This window comes from Triturus cristatus, chromosome 6 (genome assembly GCF_964204655.1).
Source record: "Triturus cristatus chromosome 6, aTriCri1.1, whole genome shotgun sequence".
Classification (NCBI taxonomy): Eukaryota; Metazoa; Chordata; class Amphibia; order Caudata; family Salamandridae; genus Triturus; species Triturus cristatus.
In genome coordinates this window covers 536,691,454-536,711,320 of record NC_140589.1, presented here as the reverse complement: position 1 = coordinate 536,711,320, position 19,867 = coordinate 536,691,454, and positions in this window count along the sequence as shown.

The window sequence follows — 19,867 nt, the reverse complement described above, 5'->3', positions numbered from 1 at the left end:
CAGAGTCCTCCTGTTCACCAATTTCTCCCTATTGTCACTGCAGGAGTCACTCTAGGCAGGTCACTGCTCTGGGCATGCCATTTTTGACGTGCTTGACTACTGCCAGGCCCTGATTCACATACACAGCTTTCTTCTCATTATGTCTCACTTCTCCCCAGATTTATATGGCTTTGTAAATCTGGTGCAGCATCAAAATCCATGAGTGTTGAATAGAAAAACCAACCCCAATGCCCAATGAATGCCTGCAGGGTGCACAGTAAGTTGACGCAGTAATTTGCACTGCGCCAACTTACTTATGATTTATGAGGCCACTGAAAGCCATGCAGGTTGGCTTTGATGTTTTCATAAATCTTTATGAGAGCCCCGCGTCACAAATGTACTAATTTACATGGTGCAAAAGTGGTGCAGGACTCTCATAAATAAGCCCCTCAAAGTGACCTTGTAAGCTATTTTTCAATGTTGGGCATTGCTCAATCTGCCATTTAACTATGGGCCTTTGTCCCTTTTTCATTCTTACAGAGTGGTCCATTATCGATTATAGCGCGTAAGGCTGTCGTCCTTCTTGGTATTAGATTAGGAATGTGAATATATTCTCAAAAAATAAATATTGGCATGTGCCATTCCTATGTCCTAATGACACCCTCAGGGACATTTGCCACCGTAGGAACAAAACGTTTCTGTTATAAATCGTGTAATTGATTGATCTTCACTTCATCACCCAGCCTGTATATAACTTTTGCCCGGGCACACCGTCATAAACACCTGTATCTTTTGATGCTATTCCTACATGCTATTCTGAAACATATGTGAAGTGCTGTTTTGTGTTTGTGAGCTGTTTGGATTGTGTTATAATGATGATGGGTTGATATCTGGAATGAAAACGTTAGGTATCCACATTAGTTCAATATACTATGGGGCATATTTACAAGCCGCTTGCAACACTTTTGCACTGCCATTGCATCACATTTTTGACGCAGCGGCGGTGTAAAAAATGCCGCCAATTTACAACGTGAAGCATCTAGGGAGATGCGTCATGTTGTAAATCCCTGCGTCACATTATACCTGCTTCAGGTCTAATGTATGCCGGGTGGGCGTTCCTACACAGGAAAGCCTCGTAAAAGTAACGCAGAGAAATCTACAATAATTCGCTGCATCACTTCTAGGACACCACTGCGTCAAAACCTTACGCCTGCTTGAAGCAGGCATAAGAAGTGATGCATTGTACTGAGAATAGGCCTCAAAATGCATTGCTGGAGTTGCATCGTGCTTGCAACACGACTCCAGCAATGTGTGACTTTTGCCCCTACAGATGCATCAGAATTTCTGACGCATCTGTCAACCCTTGCGCCATGGTGCACCATATTGTAAATACGGCGCATCCATGGTGGTGTGAGGGTTTCTCAGGGTGGCGCAGGGAAAGTGACCATCTCTACAGATGTGTCACTTTCTTGTAAATCTGCCCCTATGTACACTAAAGGAATCCTAAGGAACCATTGTTTTTATTTTATGTATGTCATCAACATAACGGGGAATTAAGTTATACTTTTTATGATCAATGCTGCTGTGAGTTGTTTTGCTCCCTGGTGTCAGTCGCATTCTCTAGCCGGTAGTGAACCCCATCAGTGCAGATCACACACTTCTGGGGGCAAATCTCACTCTCGTCGTGTCTGGGAGTCGGCCTCACGCGCTCAAGTGGAACAAGCCTCGCTTGAAATGTCTCAGTAGCTCCCTACGAGTGAGCTCACTCAGAGAAAATCTCATTCATTGATACCGGCCTTATCACGGCACTGCACGAAAGTATCACCCAAAGGCCGTCTTTTTCTTCCCTCCCGAAGCAAATGCGCCATCTTGCCCCAGCTCTCGTGTAGCCCTCTATGCCTCCTCATCTTCTTAGATGACTCCCACCGAGGATACTATCTCTACTCCCTTTCCCATCCTGCCCTCCCCCAGGCCTCTAGCCTCTCCAACCTCCCAAGCACTCAACATGTAGGTACACATTGAAAAAAACACAAACGCAAAACATCAAGTGAATTGTACGCAGTAATTAATAGCAGGAATTAAATAACTCTATCCTAAACCAGAGGTGCTCATCGTTGTTGAAAACCATTTCCATGAGTAACTTCTTATTTAATAGTGTTTTATTAGATAAATGTTGCAGATGAGGTAAAAGGCAAACTTGAGATCTGCACCAACCGAACTTATTACTATGCATGTTCTGCTTTCCACATATGGAACACTGTTTTAATATTTTCAATTTATGTTTGAAATCGAAATCTTTGAGAAAGGCATGTGTGTGCAGGCACGTTTGTGAAACTCGTCTGCAGATTGCAGCTCACAGTCTCTTTTGCTCTCATTCCTGGATAGTAAACATAAAGCGCAGGTGCAGGGATCTGGGAAACATGGTGACATCTGGCCCTTTGGCAGGTTCCGTGTGCGCTGACAGTTTTGTTGACAGTTTGCTGATCCAATGTGTCTGTCACATGGTTAGGTTGCTAATGGACTGTGTGGGAAGCCAGACCTTTCCAGGGTCGAGTACCTCACCATTAACCTTTCATTTTCTGCCACTCGCACGGAGTTCATTGTGTTTTTTTGATTCTGTCTTGCTTCAGTGATTTCTAATATGGCCCTTAAAAAATGAATATTTATGTACCGGAATGACAGACGGTCTCATTTTGTAACTTTCAGCTGCTCTATTCAAACACTCCCAAAATGGCAGAGGATGGATAAATAAAATATCTGGAGTCATTGCCATGCACGGCGCAGCATCATATTCGTTAAAAAAAACAACAAACAAAAAAAACATTGGACACCACCTCCGATGAACAAATACTGTTGCAGGAGTTCATTTAAGGAATTTGAGAAATCCGATGTTCAGTTTTAGCTCAGTATTTGCCTTATCTTAGTAGTAGAAAGCACATTGTGGCGAACTCGCATTTCCTTTTATCATCGACCGTCCGTCTGTCTGTCCGTCTTCTCCCACATCACAGCAGAGACAGACACCCCACCATCCCCGACACCCCATCATCCCCGGACCATCACCTCACTTCCGTAATTCGGAATTGCCCTCAAGACCCGGCTGTTCAAATAAGCCTTGGGGGCATGCAAGCGCCTGGATAGTCAGTCAGTCAGTCAGTCTGTCTGCCAGCCAGTCAGTCAGTCAGTCTGTCTGCATGTCTGTCTGTCTGTCTGTCTACTACACTCCTGCAAGCTTGCCTTGCTGGTCATATGTCTAGCTTCCTATCTCTCCGCTAGTCTGTCAAGCAGACTACCAGAGTTTCTGTCTCTTAAACCTCCTCCTATGAGTTTTGCACAATTACAAGATTTTCCACCTGAAAAGTTTTCACATTCAAAAATGCTGGGTTAAAGTAGCTGGTATGTACACGCACGGTTTTATCCCATGTACAAATATTGCACGCATAACTCGAGAGCAATTTCACATAGCAGCAAGTGGGAAAATTCTATCAGAGTCCTCCTCCACCTCTGAGCAGGTGGTCAATATTGGCAATCCCAAAATTAACATTGGTACCCACACATATGGGTGTAGAAGGTCATCATATACCACCATGAAAACCGATCGAAGTTTATTTTTTTGAAATACTGTCACCCACCCATAAACACCAATGAATAACAGAGCACAGCAGGGAATACCTGTGACTCAGATCACTCACGTGGCCTTTAAATGCAGTCCATTCCCACTCGCCACCAGCACCACGGAGTAGGTGAGTATTGAACATGACTTCAATCTATACTAAATACACAAATTATTATTGCATCTTCAACATGAGGACGCAGTCAGGGCCACAAGATATTGCCCCCCCCCCCCCTCCTCAGGAGCAGGAAAAGGTCCACGTTCATGAGGAGATGCCTTAATCATTTTATAATACAATGGATTTAGTTATCACTTTATAAAAGCCAATCACTAATTTCTTTATAATGGGCGACTTGTGTCTCACCAAGTTGCTGCTAATAAAGAAAAGAAGTCAGATCGTGACTATTATAAGGTTATTAAAGTCGAGTTATGACATTACAATGCCTGCTGCCAGAGCCAGCAGCCAATGTGAAAGGCAGGTTAGGTCACTGAGCATATTTAAAGCAGATGTTAAAAGCTACAAGAAACTTTGCTTTTCAATCTTCCGCTCTATTTTAAAAGCTTACAATGACAAGCGGTGAGCATATGTTTATTTTCTGCTGGAATCTCGCTGCATGTTGCTACGCTATTTGAGCTACTGCAGCTTTTTATTTTCAACACTGACTTGTATTGAACTTATTTCTGATATCTGTTTGCAACAAACATCTAACAAGTTCTCAATGTGTTTAATTTTGCACTGGTGCTTTGATTTTTATTCTTCATGCTTGCAAACATGCTCACTCTTCATAAGAAGGAGCTGTGCCCCAAAGGTTTAAGTAGTTTGTGGGAAAGGTGATGGTGTGACCATGCATCATATGGGATAAAGTCCCACCTTGGCGTCCATGATAAGGATGTTGCATGTCACCTCGGAGTTTCATAACCTCTGCCTTGTTCCTCCATATGGTTATGCAACTTCTTGGTGACTTGTAATATCCCTATAATGTACGGCAGCTGGTAATTTATCCCTTATGAAATGTCTACATTCGCACCAATCAGCATCTCCTGAATGCATCTCGGCAATTACATGCCTAATACTCAAATCAGTGCTGCCCACACCATGAAACTACTATCTGTGCTGCTGAGGATCCCAGTGTCATTGAGCAATCTACAAAAGGCTGTATTTCAGAATATCGTTTGACACAAACATTGTGTCATAAATATTGTTGCTAACAATATTGCCCCCCAGCATGAGGCAATATGTTTGTAGATGATAATTAGTACACAATGTTAACAATTCTGACAAGGATATTTCAGTACCAGAAGGCTACAGAGACAGGAACATACACATAGCATCAATGTGCGGATGGTGAGTGATGCAAATCTATTGATTAAATTCTGCTGCAGCTGCGCTCCTGGATCCACCCATGACTCCATGATGCTGTGAAACTGCAAAATACCATACACTGAATTAAAGTATAATGATCTGAAGATAGATTTGTATTATTTAATGATCAGATATGAAAACGTATTTAATCATATTATGATTCTATCATTTATAAGCACCATGTCCCATATACCCTGCTTAGTTTTATATTATGTTGGCTTTAGTGGTTGGATTTTGAGGTGACAAACATCCTGATTTGTAGATTCGGGCCATTTGTGACCACAATAAGGCTTTTGGTATGTACAAACACCAAACGAGGTTCCTACAGAATCGCAGTTTGGGTTTGTTAATTGATTTGGAAGGGGCATGTTTATGGCATCCCTTCCAAATACTGATTTGCAGTAGTATGTGTTAATGTTTTGCGAGTGAGTTACAGATGCAAAATATTAACATTTTACAGACTAATGAAAGGTAAAGGTAACCATTCACTAATCTGAAGGGCTCCCCATGGTACCCCTTCCCATTTCAGAATGTTAAAACAAACATTTTTAAGAGCAGGCAGTGGTCCCACCCACTCTCCTGTTAGGTCCTTCAAAAGGATTCAGTAAATTAAACCTGAGCTCAGTCCCTGGTAGCTATGGCACAATGTAGACAGGCTTAACTTAAAGAAAATGTATAAAGTGTTTAGAAATAACAAAACAATTAAAAAGTGAAAAATACAAACCAAAGAAATTCCACCCCAATTTATAAAAATAGAGGATAATGTACTGAGCAAAATGATATCAAGATGATTCCGTTGATATGAATTTTTATACATTTAAGTAAAAATAGTGCTAAAAGAATAAAGTACTACTGGTAGCTGACAGATTTCAGTCTGAGTCGGATACAGCAGCCAAATTTTACCTGGTCAGAGGTCTCACACTAGGGCCTACTCTTTTTTTTGGGAATTCAAAATCTGGTAGCGGGGCAAAGCAGAAGGCTGTATCTAAATAAGGCTCCCCAACTTCAGATAAGCGTTGGATGAGGTACTGGTGTAGACACTGGTGTTGGCAGCAAAAAGCTCTCAGTGAGAAAATGTGAGTTTCGATCTGTGAGAAATTGGGGTGTTGGTTGACTAGGGTGTAAGCTCTGGTCAAGCAACAGCCACAGTCCCTTCGAAGATGAACCACAAAAAGTCACTAAATTAACCTGTTCTTAAGCTTGGGTAGACTGCACAAAAAACAGTCAAGCTTAAGTAAGAGGCAATGTGTAAAGTATTTATGCAGCACACAAACATTAATAAAGTAAGAATACATCACATGAAAAAATCCCAAACCATTTTAGAAAAATGGAGAAAATTGCAATAAATTGACACTAAAATGATTACAATCCAGTCAGTAGAACTGGAGGTATGAATTTTTTTAACTTTTTTGTAAAAATGAGATCAAGGAGCCACCCACAGACAACAAGTCACACGAGATCAGGTCAAAGTTAAAAAAACACTTACTTTCAGACTTAGAAAGAAAACCCATTGTTCTTTGGCTCATCATGTCACCCCGGTTTAGACCAAGCCATTTGCAAATCAATGTTGACCAGCGGTGGCCGGTGAAGGTAAGAGCGGTAGGGTGGGAGGTGGGGGAAGTCAACAGACAATAGGATAGTGAAAATTAAATAAATCCTATTCCGTCATCTGTCGAATTCCCCACTGCCCCACCCCACACCACTCCGCCCCACTGCCCCACAGCTCTTACCTGCACCGGCAACGACTGGTGTTGACCCTGCTCCTCATGGAAACAGTCCAGCCCGAAAAGCCAAGCAAGGTCCTCATTGGACAAGAAACAAGCACCCTGGGATCGGCAAGGCTAGCTTGAATCCAGTGGCACAGTGAGCCCTGGACGCACATCTGGGCATACCTGGCACACATAGAGCGAGAATGCAAAAGATACACAATTTGAGGACAGAATGCAGAACAAATCAGACATTTGCCCTCAGTCAAGAGATCTGGGTTAAAGCCATCATTCTTTTGTTCACCATGCCACCCCAGTTTGACCCTGCTCATCATGGGAATAGTCCACCCCCTCAGATCCCTGGCTGGGTGAGCTCGGAAGCAAGATGGCGGCCCGTAACCGCGGCAGATGTAGCTGGCAGTGAGGGCAATGTATTAAGCTCCCCAAGGACGTCTTATGCAGACACGGTCCCGCCCGATACCCACCGGTTTCTAGCATACAGTGTTTGGATTCATAGCTGAGGAAAATCGGCTATGCCGACGGCACTTACCGGGTGCCGGCTCTCCAGACAGGCTCTTCGCCTGGCGTTGGCCGCGTTCATGGCTCTCTCTTCCTGCCACGGATTCCGCGAGCTCTACGGAAGTGAGAAGGGGCGGAGTCAGGTTCAGAAGCAGCGGAGAGTGGCGGCGTGCAGCTTACGGCCAGGCAAGTCCGATAGTGGCAGTCTCGGCGGATTCGGCAGTCACTGCAGGCGATTATTGGTTTCAAGAGTGCAGAGGGTTACCATGGCCCCCAAAGTGGCTGCTGGCTCTAAATCGACGCTCCATAGGAAAAAGTCTCAGAGGGAGGAGACGGAGGCTGAGGGTGATGAGGACCTGCGAGGACCCCAAACATCAGTCGGGCAAACGAAAAGAAAACAGCAGGTGGCACGCAGGACCCGGCTGGCGGCAGCTTCAATTGCGGACATCGTTCCTAAAGCCGGTAAGGAGAAGGAGAAGGGCTCTAAGGCTACGGAGGTGGATACAAAAGCACTGGTGGATACTCTTCCTGGTAATTCTTCCTTGACTCTCGAGGAACATACTGAGGAATGTACTGACTCTACCACCTCCGTCTGTATACCCTTAGTTAATATTTCATGCCCGACATCTGTTCCTGCCGATATGGAAGCCATCCCAGATGAGCCGCCTTCTGTGGAGGCTGCCGTAGCATCTTCAGATAAGGGGAAAGGATGTGGTGGTGTCTCGAGAGGTCAGCCAGGGATAGGAATAGCAGTAAATTCTGAGCCACAGAAGGTCGATCCGTTGCCTACTGGTATGTCTACCGACAAGGAAAAAGTGCCGAGCGAATATTATTTTTCTGTCTCTGATGGGGCGGAATGGTCCGAGGAAGAAGAATGTAGCTCCTATCTTGGCTCAGATTCTGACTCTGAGGATGGTCTGCCGGCAACGATGGTGCGGCCTCCGGTGGTCAAGAGTCAGTCCTTGAAAATTGGTCACTCTTCCCGTGAACTGAGCTGGGACCACTCTCCTGGCCTTGGAGGCCATACATCAGGAGATACTCGCTCACAGAGATGAAACTCGCCAGGACAGTCGTAAGACACAGGCCGCCATGAGGAAGATGCAGGGGGTAGTAAGGAAGCTATCGAAAGTTTGCACTAATACGGCGGACAGAGTATCCAATCTGGAAGAGAGGGTGGTTTCCACAGAGGCCGAGGCAGCCACGGCTACTTGCAAAGTTAATGCCCAATGCTCCCAGGTCAACGACTTGCAGTGGAAAGTGGAGGAGATGGAGAACAGGCTTCGCAGAAATAACTTGAGGGTCTTGGGGATCCCGGAGGGTTTGGAAGGGGCGGACATAAGGGTATTTATCATCAAGCTCTTTGAGCAAGCCTTCCCGGAGCTCTCAAGTTGGAACTGGTCTATTGAAATACAACGGGTCCACCGCACCCCCTTTAAGGCTCGGTCTGATGCCAAAGAAGGCGAAAAACCTAGAGCAGTATTAATATTTTTTGGCAATTTCATATTGAGACAGACCATTGCAGAAAAGGCCAGACCGGACGCTAGGAGGAACGGTGATGGGTTCTCCTTTTTTGTCCGTCCTGACTACTGCCACACGACTGGGGAGAGAAGATGGCGATTAAGGGAAATGATCAAACCTTTCCAGGAGAAGAGGATTCAAGCCTACCTTATAAATCCGGCTCAGTTGAAAGTGATCAATGAAGGAAGGACTTTCTTTTTCTCATCAGAAATTAAAGCGAAGGAGTATCTGTTCTCTCTGGGCAAGAAGGTCGATTAGCTAGCGAACTCGGTATTGGAGAAAAAAAAAAAAAAAAGAGGGAAAAAAAAATATTCATACTCGAACTGGGGGCAGTCGGGATCGTAGTCTTTTTGTTAGGAATAAATAGCCAAAATTTAGTTAAGGGGCTATAAAGGGCACTAGTTGTTTTTGTTCTCTCAATGCTTGTCCTCACTCGCCCACTGCAGCTCCATCATATGCACAGACTAGGTCTGAGCGCTTCTCTAAGGAGGGTGTGGGTGAGGGACAGTAAAAGGGGTGGGGTTCACACTGGAAGGGAGGGAGATTGGGGTGGGAGGAAGGGAGGTTGGGGTTGGGGGTCACATGGGGGGAAAATAAGGGGAAAAAATGCAGTTTGTTTCATTTTGTTTATTCTCTTAGTCAGATAATGGCTTTAGAGATACAGAAGCAGTTTATAGGGCAGGTTTATCGTTATGTTCAATTAGCCCGTCAAGATGGCATGCATTAGGGTTTGCTCTATTAACATAGGTGGGTTAAATGACTGGAGGAAACGTTCAAGGCTGGCCCACTTCGTCCAGAATAATATAATTGATTTTCTTTGTCTTCAGGAGACTCACCTCCCCTGGTCTAAAAGGAGCCTTATGTCTCTTAGTGGTTTTGAGCTGGCGGCTTGTTCTACCCAATCTTCAACAAACAGGGAGTCGCGATTTTACTAAAAAAAATTCTTGGTGGGGTCAGGCGGACTAAGTCGGATAGCTATGTTAGATGGGTTTTAGTGGAATTAGAAAGGGGCCTGACACTCTGTGTAGTGTATGGGTCAAATGAAGATGATCCAGAGCTCTTTGACTTTCTTGAATTAGAGCTAGCTACCTGGCCAACTCCCATAATTATGTGTGGAGATCTGAATATCTCCTCTAACTGGAGTGACTCTCTGGTCTATCAGGGTCGAAAACCAAGAGTTTTCAGGGCCATAAAAGCCCTTATTAATTCTCATGGGTTGAAGGATGTATGGGGTGCTAAAGAACCGTTAAAACCTGGTTATACATATTTCTCGTATCCCTATCAGAGGTTCACTAACTTGGACCATTTTTTTATTTCTTCTAATGAAATAAATAAGAGTAGGAATAACGAAACTCCCGAAATTATTGTCCGACCACAATCCTCTGATATTGTCTTATGAAATTTCTGGCTGTGTTAGGGTCAGGACTAGGTGGACTTTCGAGAGGCGCTTATTGGGGGATATAAGATTTACCGGGCATTTGTTGAAATGGGTAGACGAGTTTTTTTGCTGCCAATAGGTATAGTGCCTCCAGGAATGTTGTTTGGGAGTCTTTCAAAGTGGCTTTAAGGGGGGAATCTATAAGTTGTGGGGCTAGGATGAGAAAGGAGGATAAGAGGGAAGTGGAGAGGTTAATGGGTATTTTGTCTGATGCAGAAGAACTGCATATGAGAGATATAACTTGCGGAGGGGATAGTAGTAAGAGTCAGAGCGAATTGCTGAAAATTAGAGCAGAACTTCAGCGGGTGATTACCCAGAAGACTTCGGGGGAGTATTTAACATCTATGGCCAAGAGTTATGAAACGGGAGAGCAGGCTGGCAGAGTTTTAGCTCTACAAATAAGACAGGGGAAAGCTAGGAATATTATTTCCTCGATTGAAGAAAATGGTGAGGAATTCACGCAGACCAATGAGATAGTACAGGCTTTTAAAAATTTCTATCAACGTCTGTACGACGAGGAAATGCGGGATGGTAATCAGGGGTTTGAGGTTATGGATAATGGTCCCCGTCTCAATATCTTGGAGAAGGACGTTCTGGATAGGGATATTAGTGGGGTGAGGTAATGGAGGCTTTGCGTGAGTTAGCCTCCGGTAAGGCCGCCGGGTTTTGATTAGGGGTGGGCGGAATTTGCGTAATCGCATTACGCAAATCTCCGCGAAACGGTAAAAAATCTCCGCGAAGACGCAGAAATTCCGCGAACACGCGGAATTGCTTGTTCGCGATGCTTTTTTCCTGTTCGCAATAGCTGTTTGCGTGCTCGGGGAGAAATATCTCGCGAACACGCATTTTGAGAACGCGAACAAGCAAAAATTTCGCAAAGTCGCGGAAAGCGGAATTTTGGGCAATTTCGCGTTCTCCGCGGAACGCGAAATTACCCAAATTCCGCAAATTCCGCGAACGGAACGGAATTTACCGCCCAGGCCTAGTTTTGATGCCCTCCAACAAAGGTTTGGTATTTCGGCCAATCACTGGTTTTTGTATGGCCAAGTTGTACGGTCATTAAAGGCATTGAGACCAAAACCCCTGTTAATGGAGGATGCCCCCGTAATCGAACTGTTAATCGTCGGGCGCAAGAAGATAAAATGGGTTTATAAGCAATTGATTACAGAACTGTAAGACGATTTGGAAAAAACGGAGGCTGCTATGGCTCTGAAATTGGGAGACCCTGATGTAGATCTGGATCTGGCCCTCACCCTGAATAAAAAAGTATTCAGATCTACAAATCTGAGGGCCCAGCATTATAAAACTGTATTTAATTTATATCATACCCCCGCCAAATTATTTGCTTGGGGGGTCAGGGTAGATGATAGATGCCCTAGATGTAATGCTCGGCAAGCCGATACCTTGCATATGTTTTTTAATTGTAGCTCTTTGTCCTTATTACAAAAGGAAGTTGGAAAGTTCTGGGAGGGGCTGCTAGGTCATAAGATAGATCTATCCCCTACCCTGATGTTACTGGGCTGTGATCATAAGCAGAAATTGGTACAGGCTGAGGAAGCGTTGGTTTTTATGTCTGTGGCGGTGCTTCGGATTTTAATTTCCTCGGGTTGGAAAGATACATTGGCCCCCTCCTTTCAAATGTGGCTCTCTAGACTGCTGAGCATACATAATATCGAGAGATCTCTGTATGCGCAGAAGAGTAAAAAAATGCGGGAGTTTGGATCTAGATTGTGGGTCCCGATATCAACGTGGAGGGAGATGGCCAGTAGTCAGTCGAGCTAGGGTCACAATTTTTAACCTGCTTTTACAAAGTCGTTCTTACTTAACCTTATGTACTGTATTCTGTGCTGGCTGGATATGTTTCGGTATTGATTCTTTTTGTATTGATTTGTTCAAACTGCAAATAAAATAAATAAAAAAATAAAAAAATAAATCCCAAACCATTTTAGAAAAATAGAGAAAATTGCAATCCATTGACACTAAAATGATTACAATCCAGTCAGTAGAACTGGAGGTATGATTTTTTTTACTTTTTTGTAAAAATGAGATCAAGGAGCCACCCACAGACAACAAGTCACACGAGATCAGGTCAAAGTAAAAAAAACACTTACTTTCAGACTTAGAAAGAAAATCCATTGTTCTTTGGCTCATCATGTCACCCCGGTTTAGACCAAGCCATTTGCAAATCAATGTTGACCAGCGGTGGCCGGTGAAGGTAAGAGCGGTAGGGTGGGAGGTGGGGGAAGTCAACAGACGATAGGATAGTGAAAATTAAATAAATCCTATTCCGTCATCTGTCGAATTTCTCACTGCCCCACCCCACACCACCCCGCCCCACTGCCCCACAGCTCTTACCTGCACCGGCCACGACTGATGTTGACCCTGCTCCTCATGGAAACAGTCCAGCCCGAAAAGCCAAGCAAGGTCCTCATTGGACAAGAAACAAGCACCCTGGGATCGGTTTCAGGGTATCACCCCTCCTCAGCAAGGCTAGCTTGAATCCAGTAGCACAGTGAGCCCTGGATGCACATCTGGGCGTACCTGGCACACATAGAGCGAGAATGCAAAAGATACACAATTTGAGGACAGAATGCAGAACAAATCAGACATTTGCCCTCAGTCAAGAGATCTAGGTTAAAGCCATCATTCTTTTGTTCACCATGCCACCCCAGTTTGACCCTGCTCATCATGGGAATAGTCCAGCCCGAACTGCCAAGCCAGGTCCTCCTTAGACCAGAAATAAGTATTCCTGGGACCGGTTTCAGGGAATCAGCCCTCATCAGCCAGGCTAGCTTGAATCCAGTGGCACAGTGAACCCGGGGCATACACTGTGCAGTTGGAGTGAGAGAACAAAAGACACACACACATTATGGCAGGGAGAGCACTTGGGATCAAGACTCACTCCAGAACAGGCCACAGCATTGTCCAGGTCAGTTTCAGTTGGTACTGGTAAACTGGTATCTTCACAAAATAGGAGTCTTGCAGCTTTATGTGTCCCTGTAGCCACTCAGGTAGTCAACTAACTGAACCTTGACATTCTTGTCATTGTCCTGGCTAGAGAATAGAGCAGGTCATGTCCTTCAAGTCTCCTCACAGGCCTCAAAGTCCTTCTTTGTTCTTCCACAGCTCCAAAGTATTCTGAGAAAGGTGTCTTGGGCACCAAATTTATATCTGGCACTGGCTTGGGGTGAGGGTGACTCCTGCCCACCTTAACCAATCAGGTAAAGGTACCCAGGGGTAACTGTACATGTGTTTGGAGTAGTTCCTGTGTGCCCTACTGCAAACCCTCCCACTCTGCTGCTCAGCCACTAAATCCAAGATGGAGAAGCACCTCACCTCTTGTTCAGTATATGTGTGCCACCCAGAAGTGTGCCCAGGGTAATGAGCAGACCCTCCTTTCTGGTCACATCAAATTAGTTATTTGGGCAGGTTTCCCCCACAGGCTTTATTGCCAGCCTTAATGAGAGAATGGTGCCTGCTCATTTGTCAATTGACATCTACTCATGGCAGGGCCGGACCGTATGAAGTAAATTAAATTAAATGGCACAGACCAACTGATCTTTTCTACCAGGGTGACAAAAACACCTCCCAACACCCAGGCCATTGTCTCTGCTCTGGGTGCACTTTTCACATCCCATCATGACTATTGACTAGTTGGAGGAAACTGCACATTTGCCTTTAGGAGCTTCAGTCAAGGGACAGGTAACTTTAGAATAGTCCCCTTTCTTCATATTTATCCAAAATATGTTTTTCTCTATTAAATCGGGCTTATATTAAGCATTAAAAATTGTTGTTTAATCATTTTCCTAGCTGGTCCCTGGCCCGAGACAGGAGAATTATTAGGTACTATTGCTTTACAGTGAAAATTGCTTTCGAGTGATAGTCACTGTAAGTACAACGTAACTTTAAAAGTCTACTTGTACTGCTTTTAGATACTATGCACCCTAACTTTTGGGTTACACATCCTACATGGGGGTGTGGGGGGTATTATTATTTAATTTAGTTTTCTTATAACAAAAATGGTCATTTTGCAAGTTGGGTTGCAGTATTAAAACTGCAGCAGTCAGGCTACATTGGTAGGACTGAAGACATGTTTGTCTTGTTAAATTAGTGGATGTCACAATAGTGCTGTAGTCCGTAGTCCATAGGTGACATTAACTGTGCATGTCATCGATGTATTTTAGAACATCATATACTGGCTTTATAGGAAAGCTGAATAGGTCAATTAGAATAAGCCTATTTCAACATGTTTTAGGCATCAAAGCACATGCACAGGGGCCAGTGTTCCAATGCACAGAGTCAAAAAATGAACAGGCTAGGGCGTTACCATTGTGAGCGGAACATGGCGGCCAGCGTCTAGCAGGTCGCAGAAGCACCGCCAGAGCGTTAAGAGAATATCTACTGTCATGTCCTTAGTCAGCACAAAATGAGCCCGGAGACTCGTAAAAAACTCGTAAAATTCTACTTAGATTATCTTCTTTCTCCGTCTTTCTTACTGATGCTCAAGTGGCGCTGAATCCAGAGTCACGTCGTTCCTGCCGTTGATCGGCTCGCGGATGCTTGTGAGCGGGTTGGCGTTGCCGCTCGGGTGGCGCTGAGCCCAGAACTGTAGATCATCCGGCGGACGCACTGTGGAGGCCCCCTCGGTGTCAGGGTGGAGGAGTCAGCGGAGCGACCGTGGGGGAGGGCGGCCCTGGAGCTCCGGAAGGGAAGAGCTGCAGCGGCCAGAATCTCCTTCTGGGGGAAGGGAAGTCTCTGTCCCAGTGGGCTGGAAGGTCTGTCAGGGAGAGAGGTTTTGCGGCATGCAGGAGAGAGATAGGACGGAGCAGCGCTTGAGCCGGGTGAGTCGAGGAAGGATCAGGCCCGAGGGGTTTTGCTTGAGAGCGTGAACCCCCGCTCCAGTATTAGAGGCACAGATAAAATAAAACTTTCCCCAGTACTGCCTTTGCACCCACAGTCCCGGTATTCTTTGAGGAGGCTTAAGAGAGAGAAAGGGGGCAAGGGAAGAGAGACCAAGACTGTAAAAGGGGGTGAAAGGGAGGAGGAGGAGGAGAAAGGGGGTACAATAATCAGAATAAAGGAAGGAAAGTTTGCTGTGCAAAAAAGAAAGGTTAGGCAGGAATTAAAGGTTACCCCCTCCCTCAAGACCTATTTTAAGGTTGTGCCCCAAACAGTTTTCTTAGCAGAGAGTATGATGGAGGGAGAGAAGGAAATATATAATAAGGTGATCGTAGGAGGTGCAAAATCTGCTAATGTGCCCGCAGGGATCAGTGATTGGAGTGAAAATATTTCGCCTAATAGATTCCAGATCTTGGCTGAACTTCCTGTTAATGAAAACAAAAATGTGAGCGCTCAGACATCCCAGGCGACCAAAAAAAATTGTCAGCAATTATCAAGTCCACAAGTCCTGGGTCAGGAGTTGGGAGGTTCACGGGCGGTAGAGGAGTCGGGGAGCGAGGAGCTGAGTGGGTTATTAAAAGCTCTTACGGTTGAGATGAAGTCTAGGTTTGAGACATCGGAAGGAAATCAAAAAGAAACAAGACAAGCTTGCGATAATTTGGAAAAATAAATTGATGATCTCAGCGGTAGAACGGCCAAGTTGGAGGAGGAAGTAAAGGAGATTAAAGAGCAGGTCAGATTGAATACAGCTGAGATCACGAAATTAAAGTCCTCAGAGTCAGAATATTTGGAGAGGGTTGAGAGGTTAGAAAATTTTCAAAGAAGGAATAATATAAACATTTTGAAAGTCCCTGAAGGTAGAGAAGAAGAGGATATTAAAACCTTTGTAGTGCTCATGATGTGAAAGAATTACAACTGGAGGACTCTGAAGAGGAAATAAGTAAGGATATTCAACGTGTGCATAGGGACCCATATAGGCTAAACACAAAAAGGACAAAGCCTAGGAAGATCCTGATTAATTTTCTAACATACTCACTAAAGGAGAAAATACTCTCTAGAGCACTGACTCTGAAATCAGTGGAAGTGGAAGGAGTAAAATATGAATTCCGTTTGGATGTTTCAGCTGCCACTTCAAATAGGCAATGGGAGCTTGGAAAGGATCAATTGAGAGGCCTAGGAGCCGTAGTTCAGTTAAGATTTCCGGCCTATTTAAAGTTGATGATAAATAACAAAATGTTCATCTTCCACTCCGGGGAAAAAGTGGATGAGTTTTTAAAAGAGTTTCAGACGACCAGAAAATGATTACATTTTCTAATATGTAAGGAGGTTGATGAGAAAATATATATAAAAAAAAAAAAAATTTTAGCGAGAAAAAAAAAAGAAAGTGAGATATATATATATATAATAAAATTATGTATAAAAATGTTGGTTGAAAATTACAGAAGAATGTGAATACAAAGGGTGGTGGGAAAAGAAAAAATAAACAAATAAATTAAACGAATAATTTTCTTCCCTCCTTTTAGGGCTCCAGTTTTTCAGGACATGGCAAATTCTATTTCTGACAGTATAACGCACTGGGGGTAATTCCATATGACCATTTGGTCTAGGTGGATTTGGGGGGGGAAGTGCACAGGGTGGGGAGCAGTGGGAAAAAATATTAAAAAATAAGTTCTTCATAACCTCTTTTAATTTTTGTAGAACTCGATTCTTTTTTTTACGATAAAAGTAGCTGATGGGTAGTGAGAAAAGAGGATGCATTAAAATACTGTCCTGGAATTTAAATGGCCTACGGGTTAAGAGTAGGAGGATGAGAATACTTAAGTACCTGAAGGACTCTCCAGCTCGCATAATTATACTTCAGGAAACCCATCTAACTGAGAAGGAGGCGGTAGACCTTTTTAAAACCATGAAATGGATGGCACAGTTTGCATGCACAGCTCAAACCGCAGTGACTAAAGGGGTGGCAATTCTAATTAAGCATGGGGCTCAGGTTAGCCTAGATTCCTTTACATCTGATAAAGCGGGCAGATGGCTAGTAGCTAAAATTAAGATCGCAGCTAGGTTACTTACGATAGCGGGCTACTATGGGCCAAATCATGATGATGTAACGCCGCTGCAAGATCTTTGGGTGGAACTTTTGAACTCATCTGACCCGATTATTCTGGCTGGCGATTTCAATGTTGTGCTGAATCATGTATTAGATAAGTCCACAAGTAGTAAAGCCCAGGTCAACCCTAATATGTTACGATTAATTAAACAAATGATGGAACAACTAGGGTTGCTTGATATTTGGAGACGAAAAGCTGGGCAACAAAAGGCCGTTACCTTTTTCAACAAAAAGTATAAACATCAGTCTAGAATAGACTATTTTTTGGTGGATTGTAAAATTAAAGAGAAGGTACAACAGGTTGAGCACATAGGAGCCCATTTGTCAGACCACTCAGCGGTAATGCTTACATTAGAGGTCAGGGGTGATGTGGTCCAATCCAGATGGACCTTAGATCGCACAATACTATTGGAGGAGGAGGTGGTACAAGCTCTTAAAAAAGACACAGAAGAGTTTTTTTATGTCAACTGGGGATCAGTGGCCCCAGGGGTCACTTGGGATGCCTATAAGGCGTTTTTGAGGGGTAGGCTCTGGGCTTTAGCTGCAGAGAAAAGGAGGAACTATTATAAAGCAGTAACCATGCAGGAGGAAAAGATCCGTTCCTTAGAAAAATAACTAATGATCCCTAACATAGATGAGCAGAGAAGAATAAGAATGCTTCAAGAACTGTTAAAAGAGAAGGCTAATTTGTCTATGGTGATGCAAGAGAGTGTGAGGAAGAGATGGAAGGCCAGCCAAATGGCACATTTCGAATACAGTGAAGGGTGTGGTAAACTTTTAGCATGTAAGGTAAAGAAAGAACAACTGAGAAATAGGGTTGAGGAAATAGTTTGTGAACAAACAGGCAGACTGGTGGAGGATAGTGAAGGGATTGAGCAAGTTTTCCAAAATCACTATAGCAGTGTATACCACGATACTCTTATGCCACCTAAAGATATTCTGGATAACTGGATAAGACCAGGTCTGGGAAACCCTTTGTCAAGGGAAAAAGCAGATCTTCTCAACGGAAAAATAAAGATTCAGGAAGTGGGTACCATAATGGAACAATTAAAGAAGGGGAAGGCCCTAGGGCCAGATGGCATTCCACAAGAGGTATATAAAATTCTGGCGGACACATTAGCCCCTATTTTAGCTAAAATGTTTAATGAGTTATACATTGATCATAAGGACATGCCAGCCTCTTGGAGTGAGGCCACAATTGTACTAATATTAAAACCGGGAAAATGCTAAAAAAAAATGTGACTCATATCGTCCCATTTTCTCTTTTAATTTTTGTAGAACTCGATTCTTTTTTTTACGATAAAAGTAGCTGATGGGTAGTAAGAAAAGAGGATGCATAAAAATACTGTCCTGGAATTTAAATGGCCTACGGGTTAAGAGTAGGAGGATGAGAATACTTCAGTACCTGAAAGACTCTCCAGCTCGCATAATTATACTTCAGGAAACCCATCTAACTGAGAAGGAGGCGGTAGTCCTTTTTAAAACCATGAAATGGGTGGCACAGTTTGCATGCACAGCTCAAACCGCAGTGACTAAAGGGGTGGCAATTCTAATTAAGCATGGGGCTCAGGTTAGCCTAGATTCCTTTACATCTGATAAAGCGGGCAGATGGCTAGTAGCCAAAGTTAAGATCGCAGCTAGGTTACTTACGATAGCGGGCTACTATGGGCCAAATCATGATGATGTAACACCGCTGCAAGATCTTTGGGTGAAACTTTTGAACTCATCTGACCCGATTATTCTGGCTGGCAATTTCAATGTTGTGCTGAATCATGTATTAGATAAGTCCACAAGTAGTAAAGCCCAGGTCAACCCTAATATGTTTAGATTAATTAAACAAATGATGGAACAACTAGGGTTGCTTGATATTTGGAGACGAAAAGCTGGGCAACAAAAGGCCTTTACCTTTTTCAACAAAAAGTATAAACATCAGTCTAGAATAGACTATTTTTTGGTGGATTGTAAAATTAAAAAGAAGGTACAACAGGTTGAGCACATAGGAGCCCATTTGTCAGACCACTCAGCGGTAATGCTTACATTAGAGGTCAGGGGTGATGTGGTCCAATCCAGATGGACCTTAGATCGCACAATACTATTGGAGGAGGAGGTGGTACAAGCTCTTATAAAAGACACAGAAGAGTTTTTTTATGTCAACTGGGGATCAGTGGCCCCAGGGGTCGCTTGGGATGCCTATAAGGCGTTTTTGAGGGGTAGGCTCTGGGCTTTAGCGGCAGAGAAAAGGAGGAACTATTATAAAGCAGTAACCATACAGGAGGAAAAGATCCGTTCCTTAGAAAAAGAACTAATGATCCCTAACATAGATGAGCAGAGAAGAATAAGAATGCTTCAAGAACTGTTAAAAGAGAAGGCTAATTTGTCTATAGTAATGCAAGAGAGGGTGAGGAAGAGATGGGAGGCCAGCCAAATGGCACATTTCGAATACAGTGAAGGGTGTGGTAAACTTTTAGCATGTAAGGTAAAGAAAGAACAACTGAGAAATAGGGTTGAGGAAATAGTTTGTGAACAAACAGGCAGACTGGTGGAGGATAATGAAGGGATTGAGCAAGTTTTCCAAAATCACTTTAGCAGTGTATACCACGAAACTCTTATGCCACCGAAAGATATTCTGGATAACTGGATAAGACCAGGTCTGGGAAACCCTTTGTCAAGGGAAAAAGCAGATCTTCTCAACGGAAAAATAAAGATTCAGGAAGTGGGTACCATAATG